This window comes from Heliconius melpomene, chromosome 21 (genome assembly GCF_056956725.1).
Source record: "Heliconius melpomene rosina isolate 202511_hmr_F chromosome 21, ASM5695672v1, whole genome shotgun sequence".
Classification (NCBI taxonomy): Eukaryota; Metazoa; Arthropoda; class Insecta; order Lepidoptera; family Nymphalidae; genus Heliconius; species Heliconius melpomene.
The window spans coordinates 4322841-4335345 of NC_140409.1; the positions used below are offsets into that span (position 1 = coordinate 4322841).

Here is a 12505-nt window from a genome sequence, read left to right on the forward strand (position 1 = left end):
TCGATATATACCAAAATATTAAAATAATTAATTTGACAAGCAATTTATTCCGCCATGTTAATAACAATAGTCGCTACGCGTTGCTAAGCAACGGCTTGCAAAGTTTGCTGTTTTAAGAAAACGTCACCCAAAGTGAGTTTGCTTAATGCATACATGGCGCGCGCCGATATAGATTTGTATACATTAACAAAAATTAGATGATTTCTATAATTTGATATTCATCCTTATGAAAATAAATATAATAGTCACTTTTAGCATTTCATCTAGATGGAAATTATAGTTTACTGTGTAACATTGTAATAAATAATTAAGGAGATGTCACTGATTCCAAATGACCTAGCCTACGAGTGGTATAGTATGACCGACGCCAACGGGCAGACTTTGAAATAAAATAAATAATTTTTTATATTTTTTCGAATTACTATTATTTTTTATGTAATTATTTGCTGCTTATAATTAATTTATCTCAGTTCGGTTATCCATACCGATGTTATACACTTAAAATATCGTAATTTTAATCATTTGAGATTTTATTTAATATTGTTCGCAAAAATGAATAATTATTTAATATAGAAAAATGTTTAGTACGCGCGCACGGCAAACTTTAGGTACTTTTTCTAATATTAAGAATTCCCTTTAGTTACTTTTACTTCTTTTGTTTGTTCATTTCGGTTACTCAGATATTTTTTCAATAATAAATCTCCACTTATTATTTTTTTTAACTTATTTTAATTATTTAGGCTTATACTTTCGCGGGCGTAGCCGCGTCCGGGCCCACTAGTTAATATATAAATTAACAAATAATAAATATAAAACAGTACTTAAACTTAACTTATTAGTGTAAAAAATGTAATAACTTTTTTGTTAGCTTCACGCTGTATCCCGCTTGCAGCGAGGTAGCCAGATGGAGGCTAGTGCTAAGACACTCCGCTCATCACTTTATGTTTTCACATTGATATATTGTCATTTTTTAAATCACATAACGGCACACTAAATTAAACACACTTTTCCGTTGGGCGTCGTCGCTTCTGCAGGTTTTCTAAAAATATGTATGGAATATAGATACAATATCTTATGCTCCATCTGTTTTTAACCGACTTCTGTAAGAAAAGGAGGTTATCAATTCGACTGTACTTTTTTTTTTTTTTTTCTGTTTGTTACCTCATAACTTTTAACTGGGTGAACCGATTTTTAGTGTAAATGTCTGAGTGGACAGTATTTTGGGGTATTATTATATTTGGGGTATACTTTAATTAATTTAATTTTTCTTCGTCGTTTTTCAATCAACCTGTGTGACTGTAAACGCGAAAGGTAATGGGTTCGATTCCCACTTGGGGAAATAAAATATTTCATATTTTCATTTCTTCGCGCTGGTTCTCTTTTTTAATTTAATTTAATTGAGTCATAACTCCATTTAGCATCTATATCATTATATGTTAAATTAAGTTACTGACCTCAGATAACTATTGGTATTAAACAGGATTTTGGAACTAATCTTAATTGATTGCAAAACATGACGTTGAGTTCCGCTACTCAACACGCAATGTGTCCAGAGTTCAGCGGAAAGTGGGGGACGCAAGGGGCTTTATGGGAGCGGGGTCTCTTAACACTTAGGTTCCCAGGTTTCCTCTACGTACCCTGCTATGTGCAATATAACGTGATGCTAAAAAAATTGTTATTAAAAGCATCGACATCGTTTCCTTTAGAGCACAGAATGTGATCACACAGCGCCTATATAATTTATACGAGCAATGTTATTATTTTATTCTCTATCCTACCTTCCGAATATTAAGTCTCGATATTTCACTTCAAAAAAGGCCGATCCCCGAGCTTGGATCAATATACGAATATATTTACAATAAATATAGAATATCTAGGTCAGATTAGACTTAAATAGTAATTCTAAGTACCAACTACCTAGTTGGTATATAGATGGTATATAGGGATGAGTCACTAAGATGAGCAAAGGAAACAAATTCATTGTTTTTATGTCTGTATCCAGAAAAGCGATATTTTTATACTTATCTATCTTTTATTATAAAGATTGCCTTGAAACACAGCAAAGGAAAAACTTTATGATAAATCATTTTCATTAACATTTGGTTGGAGATAGCTGATCTACGTTCCTATAAAATTCCGGAGTAGTTTGTATGATAATACGAATGTTTTATTTAAAAGGCGCGGAGCGCGTGCCAAGTTTCTGGGTTTCAGAACTGGCGAGCAGCACCGTGTGTTATTTTACACGAACCATTTGAAGCCACTTTTTACCTATTCGTAACTCAAAAACTATTCCACCTAAAGCTGTCATATTTGGCTCAAATATTTAGACCCCCTACCTGTATACGTGCATAAAATTTCATAAACACAGCTCAAACAGTTATTTAGATAATGACGTCCAAAAATCGTAAATTTTTAGGGGGGTGACTGACCTATAGACCTTAATGTTAACCAAGTTCCAGATGATCTAGAATGGTGAAATTTAGCATCCGGTTAAGTAATTGGGTGTATGTCAAGGGAAAAATCCGAAACTAGTATTTTTTTAAATATTTTCTTATAATTTTTCAATAAATAGATTCAATTAGGAACATTTACTTATAGCACCTGTAATGAAAGCATAGCAATCAAAGTTAATGATAACTGATTTTTAGGCATAGCGCCTGCCAACAAAATAAGAGCAATGCATTATTTATATATATTTGCTTTTATTTATGTCACACGTTAGTAAATATTTTATTTGTTTTGTAGACTAACTTCACTATTACTTACGTAAGCCATCTCAAACAACACGATGCTTTCAAGTATATTTTAAGATAAGATATGTCTCAGTTTGTAGCTGAAAATGACTCTAATTTATGTCCTGAGAAAGCCTGTCATCATGTGGACTTCAAGGGCTTCACGTAAAAATATAAAAATATAATAAATGGATTAACATCCTTCATTATTATTTATTACTAGCGGACGCGCGCAGCTTCGCTTGCCTATTTAAGGGTGAATTCTAATAACCCATAAAACATGTGTTCAATGAAATATATTTAAGTCTTAAAAATTTTAAAAATTTTTCTATATAAACTTTCAACCCCTTATTTGCACCCTTAGGGGGTTATTTCTAGAAAACCATACAACACATGTTTAATTATATACGTTTAAGAGTCTGAATTTCAAATTTTATGAATATTTATGAATATTTGCACCCCTAAAGGTTCTCTCTAGGGGGGGAATAATAAGAGGGGAGAATTCTAGAAAACGATGAAACACGTGTTCAATTAAATACCTTTAAAAATCTAAATTTCAAATTTTATAAAAATCGGTGCCAATTTAAATTTATTTCCATAAAAACTTTGAACCGCTATTTCATCTCTTTAAGGTTAAAATTTTTCGAAGTCCCTTCTTAGTGGATGTCCAGATTACGAAAGTAAACTTTTGTCCAAATTTAACGTTTCTACCATCAGCGGTTACGGCTGTGCGTGCGTCTTATCTCAGTCAGTGAGGACAAGTCCTTTTATATATATATAGATAATTTAAACATTTTAGTTCTTATTTGATATTAAATACCTGAAGAACTTTTATTAAATTAGTGAATCACTTTTACATTTTTAAATATAAATTATTATAAAAAAGATACATTTAAAAATATAAAAAAACCACTCTTCCGAGGGCGGGACAAGGGTCCAAGCCATCCAACAGCTAAGCGATAGCCTCTTAAGGTGTTGGTCGAGGCTTTTCGCTATTAAACCGTTAACCGAAACCACTATCGGCACAATGATAACAAATAACAAATTATTATAACAAATTATTATTACAACATTTAAGTACTAAGTCCTATAAGGGTTCTGTTTTATTGCTTTCGAGGTACAGAATCCTAAAACAGAAAAAAATACACTAAAAAATAAATATAAATAAAAGCTTTTAAAAAGTAATTATATTGATAGAAATATATATAAAATTTAATAATAATATACTATCTGTAAGGCTAGTCGTGGCACAGGGGCATAAAGTGTGACTGTAAAACCTGACTGGTTACTGGTTACTAGTTACTGAGTGTTTTAACACTAGGTTCTCTCTGTCTACTCTTCTGTGTGCGGGATACAGAGTGAAGCTGATTTGATTTTTATTTTGAAACATTGTCAGCCTACCAGCTATCTTAACAGAAGTAATTATAAAGTAATTATTAACAGTAAAAATTTAAGTAATTGTTAATAAAAAAATAAGAGAAAAAAAGAGAAAATTAAAAATTACTTAAACAAAATAATAAAAAAAACCAAAATGTGGTGTCGTGGGACACCAGTTAGGAACGAAGTTCGACGAACGACGAGTCCTTCGGCTAATATAGAATCGACACAAATTGCAAAAAAAGTCGTGCTCAATTTTATGTAGGTTTTCTTGATTTTTCTCTTAAATTTTGCTGATTTGTTTTTATTTAAGTACAAGAAAGTATTTAGAAAATTCAGTATTTTAGGAAATAATAAATTACTTAAAATAAAAAAACATCGTAATTCAAATTATCAACTAAAAAAAGAAAGAGGGAGAAAGAAAGAGTAAGGTATTATACATTACTCGTCTGTGTATGCGACTGTCGCGCCTGCGCACGTCTCATTTAACGGTTTTATTCCACGCATTTTTCTTACGGTTTTACTATCACATTTTTTTCAGTTCGTTCACGCAGCGAAATCTCTATCCCTTCCAAGCCTGCCGTAAGGAACTTCGTTCCAATAAATAAATCCGCTTTACGGTGTATCCCACACATAGCGGAGTAGACAGAGGGAACCTAGTGTTAAGACACTCAGTTCCCCTCTTTCCATCGAACTCTGGAGGCATTGCGTGTTGAGTTATTCCAACAAAATAATAAAATTAGAAAAAAATAATAATAAATTTATCAGATTTCTAAACGCAGCATATATTAATTACTTTATAATCTGACAACTGTCATTTAATCAACAAAATAAAAACTATAGTCGAGATTCATAGATAAATATAATCTAAATTCATATATAATTAAATATCATCTTAAGAGTAATAAAACATAATATTATTGACTATAATAAAAAAAGTAAATACCTAATTATATTAGATACATTTTATTGTACGAAGGCGCTCATATTTTAATGGTTTTTTTGGCCTGGGTTTCATGATTTTACTGGTTTTAGGAAGACTTGTGAAAACGGCAGAGAACGAAGTTAACCTTGGGATCATATCAATTCAATTGGTACCGTCAGCACTTAATAAACTTATTGTTTATATTTTTTCCAAGACATGTTGAACAATGAGTCGTTCAATAGAATTGCTTGTGGGTGAAACAAGAACCTTACACCGAATTGTTCCAATGCCTCCCGATGGGAGCTGTCTCTTCCATGCTTTTGCATATTCTTTGTTTGAGCGTATTGATATACAACAGACTAATAAATTGCGCGAGACTATAGTAGAGTACGTATGTCGTAACTGGAATGATTTAAGTATCTACACTAGCGCTCGAAACGGGAATCCTTACTCTTCTAAAGAAGACATGCTTTGCTTAACTACGTACGGAGCTACTTCCGAAATAAAGGCTGCAGTAGATTTGTACAATATTAAGATAGAAGTGTATTATCACAATGGTGTCCTACTTGGTTTATTCGGCGAAGAGAAATGTCCTATGAAGCGCTTACTCTAAACTATGTTTTAAAAAGAGCAACTCTTGAGTTTCTTGCTATAGTAGCTTCCTATAGGAAAAGTACTTGTAATGGCCAAATTGAATAAAGAATATTTTGATTTTGATAACATTATGAACCTTCCTACTTATAATTTCTGTACAAAAAGTAATGATATCATATCATATAAATGATAGTTTTCATATGAATTTACAATAGAATCTGAATAGAATAGAATAGAATTTGAATACATTCATTAATATCGATGTAAATTAATTTGAAAACTAGCCAAGTCAGATATTACACATAAATGAAGTCTCCAAGTTGTAAGAAGAATGGGCATTTTCAGTTGTTATAAAATATTTTATATTGTTAAAAATAAATTTCAGGACTGACCATTGAACTTGGCATACATTTACATCTCACTTCTTTTATCGCTGAAAGCATACGTTTTATTACAGAACTTGGCTTTCTTTTTACATTTATGTTTTTGATGGGATTATTTTATTAGTTCAGCCGTAGAATATAAAGCAGATTTTCGACTTTCTGTTTTTACAACTAAGTAGAATGAAATTTGATAAAAATAAAAGCCCTTTATAGGGTATAGGTCAAACCTATTGTTTTAATGTCAGAGGATGCATTTGTGCCTTGCTCTGTTTGAATTAATTATGAATCACCCCAACTTGATGTAATCGATTAAGAATGGAAAAAATAATACTAGGTAAGTCTTAAATCTATACTAATATAATAAAGCGGAAGAGTTTGTTTGTTTGTTTGTTTGAACGCTAAGATCTCTGGATCTACTGGTCCGATTTACATTGTTTTTGTTGCTGCATTCTTCAGAAGTGCTATAGGCTATATAACATTACATTACACATATAAATTAATATATTTTAAAGTACTTTTTAATTTGACATGCAATTTATTCTGCCATGTTAATAACAACCGTCGCGTCGCTACGCAACCGTTACCGCGACATTTAGATATTCATCCTTATGAAAATAAACATTATAGCATTTTATCAATTGAAATTATAGTTTACTGTATAACATTCTAATAAATAAGTAAGGAGATGTCACTGATTCGAAATGACCTAGCCTACGAGCGGTATAGTATGACCTACGCGAACGGGCAGATGACGTTGATGGTTTTATTACATTTTCGAACTTTATTTGCTGTTTATAATTAATTTAAAATACACTTTGGTTCTCTTCTTATTTTATTTGATATTGCTGGCAAAAAATATCCTTTTAGGTAGTTTTTAGGTACGGGTTATTTTTACTTCTTATGATATTTTTACTTAATTTGTAGTTATTTTTACTTCTTATGTTGGTTTTCAATTTCTCAGATATTTTTTCTAATAATATGTCTCTACTTATTATTATTTTTGATTATTTAAGCTTATATTTTCTTACTAATTCTATTGAAAACTGAAAATATAGTTAATAAATATTCTTATAGTTTAAGCAGGCGTAGCCGCGTCCGGGTCCACTAGTAAGATAATATAAGTACTTCGATCAATTATACACTAGATAAAGGATTGCATACAAATACGGCTTAAAAATATGGCACCAGTCAATATGAACAGAAATTCAAAATATTATTACACACAGACTTAACAGTGTGTTATATAAATGGAGATATAAACGTAAATAAATATTTCACTTCCTCTAGTGGGGATCAAACCTACTACCGTCGCGTTACAGTCACACCCCTATGCCGCTGCGCCACGAGGCCCTTACAACATATTATTGTTTTAGTAAATAATATAAAATATTTATAACTACCTGTACATATATAAATACCTAAATGGAAAATTATAAACATTCTTCTTTCTTTGAATGGTGTTCATTCATTTCCATCCACTGGTTTGATGTTAATCTAGAAGCATATTCATAAATGAGTACTAAATTAAAATTAAGAATAAAACAATTTAAGTAAAGTTCATATATTTACCTTCTATTATCCCCTATGTCACCTAAAACTAGAAGTGCCCTTCCGTGACATTTTTCCTGTCCTTAATGTTAACCTTAAACGCTAAGAATTATATAGTGCATTGGGGATCCTGTGTTAAAATCAACTTCAATTATATTATTTTCTTAACCTGAAAACATTAAAGTATATCGTTTTGTTGAACTCTACTGAAGTACGTAAGTCGCTTGCATCGCATATCCTCTCTAGAGCCACGCCCATGTCCTTCTAAATTAGAATAGCACCGTCCCCTCGCCTTCCCGCCTCTATTGCAAGTTATTGATCGTGGTCGTTCACCCCTGCTCTCTCTTAACCGGAATTCTGATAACATCCACTCCAGCATCCACCTCCAGCATCCACCTCCAGCATCCACCTCCAGCATCCACTTCCAGCACCATCAGCTATATGTCATCTGAGAGTGGAAATAGGCTCCCGTGGTTGATTTTATTTGAGTCATATTTTATTATCTTTTCCGTCTCCTTTATCAGAAACTAAAAATAAATATACTATGTTAATATTTAGGCCATTTAACTATAACTTACATTTCAAAAGGTACCATATATGTATACATCTTATAAAAACAATCAATCAATAATTGATTGCCAGAATTTTTTTCTTTGTTCCCGACACACCCATACCCCTCGTACCCCACCCTTCATGTTACTGATTTTCAGCACCCTCAACTCTGCGTCCATATAGATGCCCCCTAACCCCTTCCCCATAACCTTAAATATATATATAGCCAAGTAAGTTTATTATTATTTTATTTTCACCTTTCTTTTCTCATTGGATATTCTGATTAAATATATTTTTAGGTTATTTCTAACAATGTTACATGCAAGAAGTAATTATATGAATATAAAAAATACTTACGATTTAGATAACACACTATCAATATTGTGTATTCACTAGGTACTATAACATTGTGTAAATAAGACTTTATAAAAAAATATATAATTTATCGAATATAACAAATTTGAAGAAATGAAATTATTAAACATTTCATTTCCTCGAATAGGAATTAAACCCACACCCTGTCACGTTTACAGTCATACTCGCGTTTACTCAACAGACCTCAACATACTGTTGTGTTCTTTAAATGAGGAATTTTCTTTAATGTATAAATATTTCCATATATTCCTTCACATTAGAATCAAACCCATAATCAGTACGTTAACGAAAAATAAAACCACCATTCACTAATACACATTTATTAAGAGGATAATAACTTTAATCAAAAATTGTAAGGTAAAAAATAATAGTTTTATAAGTATATATAAGCATAAGTTTTTAGAAAAATAATAATAATATGACATTTAAAAACTAATTATACAATTATTTATTATATAATTTAAACTAACCTTAAATTATAAACGAAACTTCGAAAGGTGACAAAACAAAACGAAATTTCGTAACTTTATGAAAAAATATAACAATATATACTTACGTATAATTAACGATAAAATAAATTGAACCTTAGAAAATAAATACAAAAAGCTTAATTAAATTAAACTCCTTATAATTACTATTTATCTTATAATATAGAAAAATCTTATATATAAATCTAAACAAACAAAATTATATACTTAAGTACTGAAAATATATTATATACAGATAAATTATTACAGAAAAGAATCCTAAAACGAATTATAAAAAAACCGAATAAATTAAATCGAAATGGACGAAATGTAAAGAAGTAAAATGAAAGAAAACTAATTTTTGATAAGATAGGGAAGTAATATTGAAAAATCCCATCGAAACCTTAGAAGACATGGTCTTTAAGAAATGAAGTGGAAATAGATATGCGGTTTACTAATGTCACATCCCCCCCCCCCATTACAGGGTAGGCAGAAAGTGTCAGGACACTCAGCTCTCTGCTTTGGAGATACTATGCGTTAAATGGTTAATATCATTGCCACGCTTTGATTTACTAGAGTGGTAACGAAAGTAAATTAAATTTATCATTCTCCGAGTGTGAACCTTGATTTATTAACCGAACGAGAGCTCAAAATAAATTTAATTAATTAATTATTAATTATTCAATATTATTCCCTACATAATCGAGATACTTATCCTACGCACAACAGCGATACACGTCACAACATTGACAACGCTAAAAAATAACTCAAAATCCAAGAAAGCCACCCATTTGCAAAATTATTTTCTTTAACAATATTAAGAAATGAAAATAAATAATTATTAAAATTTTGAAATACATTTAAAATTTTTATTCGAATATGTAAACTTGAATAACACATTACAAAACCGGGTCATTAAAAATATGAATAAATCGATAAAATTATATATTTAAAAGTGAATGTGTGTGTGCTTGTGCTTAAGAAAATTAAGTATATATGAAAACTGTTAACAGATTCAAATCCATGAATTTACTATGTCTGGGCGCTAACTGTAACATAAAAGGCCTGCCTACTGGAACATGACTACAAGCAATAAGAAGCTACAACACTTATATTATAGTTATTAGGAAGAAAAAGATGGGATAAGACAGAACAGCTGAACAAATTAAATAAAACTAAAAAAATTTAGAAGATACGAACAATAACAGAATTTAGGCAGCTATAAATGAGGATCAGTAAAATCACATTTCTAGAGGAATTAAGAATTAGAGAGATTAGGGATAAAATGATTGATAGCATAAAAATTGATAATAAGGAAAACTGGTACTCCCTTTACTCTGTTGAAAGACACTCTAAGGCATCTCACTTTGAACAGGTTCTTACTCGGGAGGGTGGTAGACCCAGGCGGGACCCAGCAGCCCCTACCACCTGATGTTCAACAATTTGAACTCTTCTTGCCAATCCGCCATAAAATTAATATTTTTAAAATAAATAATTTAAATTATAAAAATTAGTTACAAACAGCGGATACTATACCTCTAGTTGTTCACTTCAATTCCGTTGTAAACCAGCACGTTGTCAATTATTATAAATTATTTTTAACAATAACTAAATAATACATCAAATCTATACATATATAACATATTTAAAGAAAAAACTCTTCATTATAAAATAGGCCTCAATATAGAACAAATAAATTGATAATTTATTTTATCTATAAAGAGACCTATTAATACAAATATGGGCTGAAAAAAAAACATCAAATAACATGATTTTTTTTCCGACACTATGATTTACGCACATTGTTTGTTGTACAATAATATAATGTAAAATTTCTGTATATAATAAATAATTATGTCTAATCAAAATATTTCTATAAATTTTATTAATTAATAAACTGGAAGATCATTGCTTTTTTTCCTTTGGATTTCGATTCCACGCCCAAGTGCTTGGCCATGGCGGAAGACTGTAGTGGATTTTTAAAGCTAAACGGGACCGTCTCGCTATAAAAAATCCACGTGAATATTTGTGCGTTTTTTTCTGGCTATAATATGAAGTTATTTTTTTTTAATATATTATATAATTTTGCGTGATAATAAGATAACAAATAAAAAAATATTTATGAATTATTTGCAATTTAATTAGACTATATATTAACTAACATTTATAAAGCACTTTTTTTGGTATTTTGTTTGTTTTTTTATTTTTTTTTGGGTTTTTTTATTTTATATTTTTTACCAAACTACATACCTGTTAATAACGATAAGAATTTAATCTTATGCAATACTTAACAAATTTATTCATTATTTTTCATTAACTAGTTAGTAAATTTAGTACCTTATGAAAATTTAGCTAATATATTTACAATTGCTTACCTTATATACTAAAACTTATTCCTACTCGAAAACAACATTATAAAACAACAAAGTAAAAATTTAAATCAGGATGAAGACAAACTCAATATGATAAGAATGTATTTCAATAAAGATACTTATCTAATAATGAGTAATTTAAGTTAATAATATATACACTGACTTATATTTAATATATTAAAATGTAACTAACTTAATCCTATTACATTAAAAATTTCAATCGTATAAAAAAATAAATATGTACAAATTTTGTGCTGTTACAATTAAAAGTCTTGTGAATTTCATCAGGTACAAGCAATCTTATTTTAAAAATTATAACTCACCATAAGTACTTACCATTGGCTCTATCAGGCAATACTTATATTAATGCAGTTCGGCTGACGTTTTTATCCTTATAACTGACAGTATGGCTGACGTCTATAGGGATAGCCCTATAAGTGACAGTATGGCTGACGTCTATAGGGATAGCCCTATAACTGACAGTATGGCTGACGTCTATAGGGATAGCCCTATAACTAACAGTATGGCTGACGTCTATAGGGATAGCCCTATAACGAACAGTATGGCTGACATCTACAGGGATAGCCCTATAACTAACAGTATGGCTGACGTCTATAGGGATAGCCCTATAACTAACAGTATGGCTGACGTCTATAGGGATAGCCCTATAACGAACAGTATGGCTGACATCTATAGGGATAGCCCTATAACTAACAGTATGGCTGACGTCTATAGGGATAGCCCTATAACTAACAGTATGGCTGACGTCTATAGGGATAGCCCTATAACTAACAGTTCGGCTGACGTTTCTATCCTAACAATATAGTATTCGTTATTTATATTTTAATATATACAATATTTACACAAATTCAGTTCAGCTGACGTTTTGATTATCATAATATTGTTCTACTTAAAACTATTACCTAACTATCATATTTACATACTACGGTGTGACGTCACTCATTATGGTGACTTTACTGTCTCGTTGGTTTAAATCTAAAAGCGAAAAAGGCTAAGCGATACACTCTCGTATATCATGCCAACACTTTGTACTGGCTGGTCGTGACAAGAAGACATTAGGCAACATCTTCATCACCACCACTTCCAATGTGTTGACAATACTCAGCCAGTTTCATAACTATTACTATGAAAATAAGAACCTAGTATAACTACTTCGAAA

General features: G+C 30.6%; 1 long non-coding RNA gene across 3 annotated transcripts; it reads right to left on the minus strand.

Annotated features, from left to right (window-relative positions):
• Positions 1–1004: 1004 nt before the first annotated feature.
• On the minus strand, positions 1005–8154 carry LOC146526913 (uncharacterized). 3 transcript variants are annotated; one of them, XR_014879228.1, is made up of 4 exons: positions 7969–8154; positions 7581–7728; positions 7412–7505; positions 1005–1100 (listed from the first exon to the last, which is right to left on the minus strand). It is a non-coding gene; the product is annotated as an uncharacterized LOC146526913 (long non-coding RNA). The 3 variants fall into 3 exon arrangements; XR_014879226.1 differs by lacking the exon at positions 7969–8154 and having other exon boundaries at positions 7581–7917; XR_014879227.1 differs by lacking the exons at positions 1005–1100; positions 7969–8154 and adding an exon at positions 1249–3859 and having other exon boundaries at positions 7581–7917.
• Positions 8155–12505: the final 4351 nt, after the last annotated feature.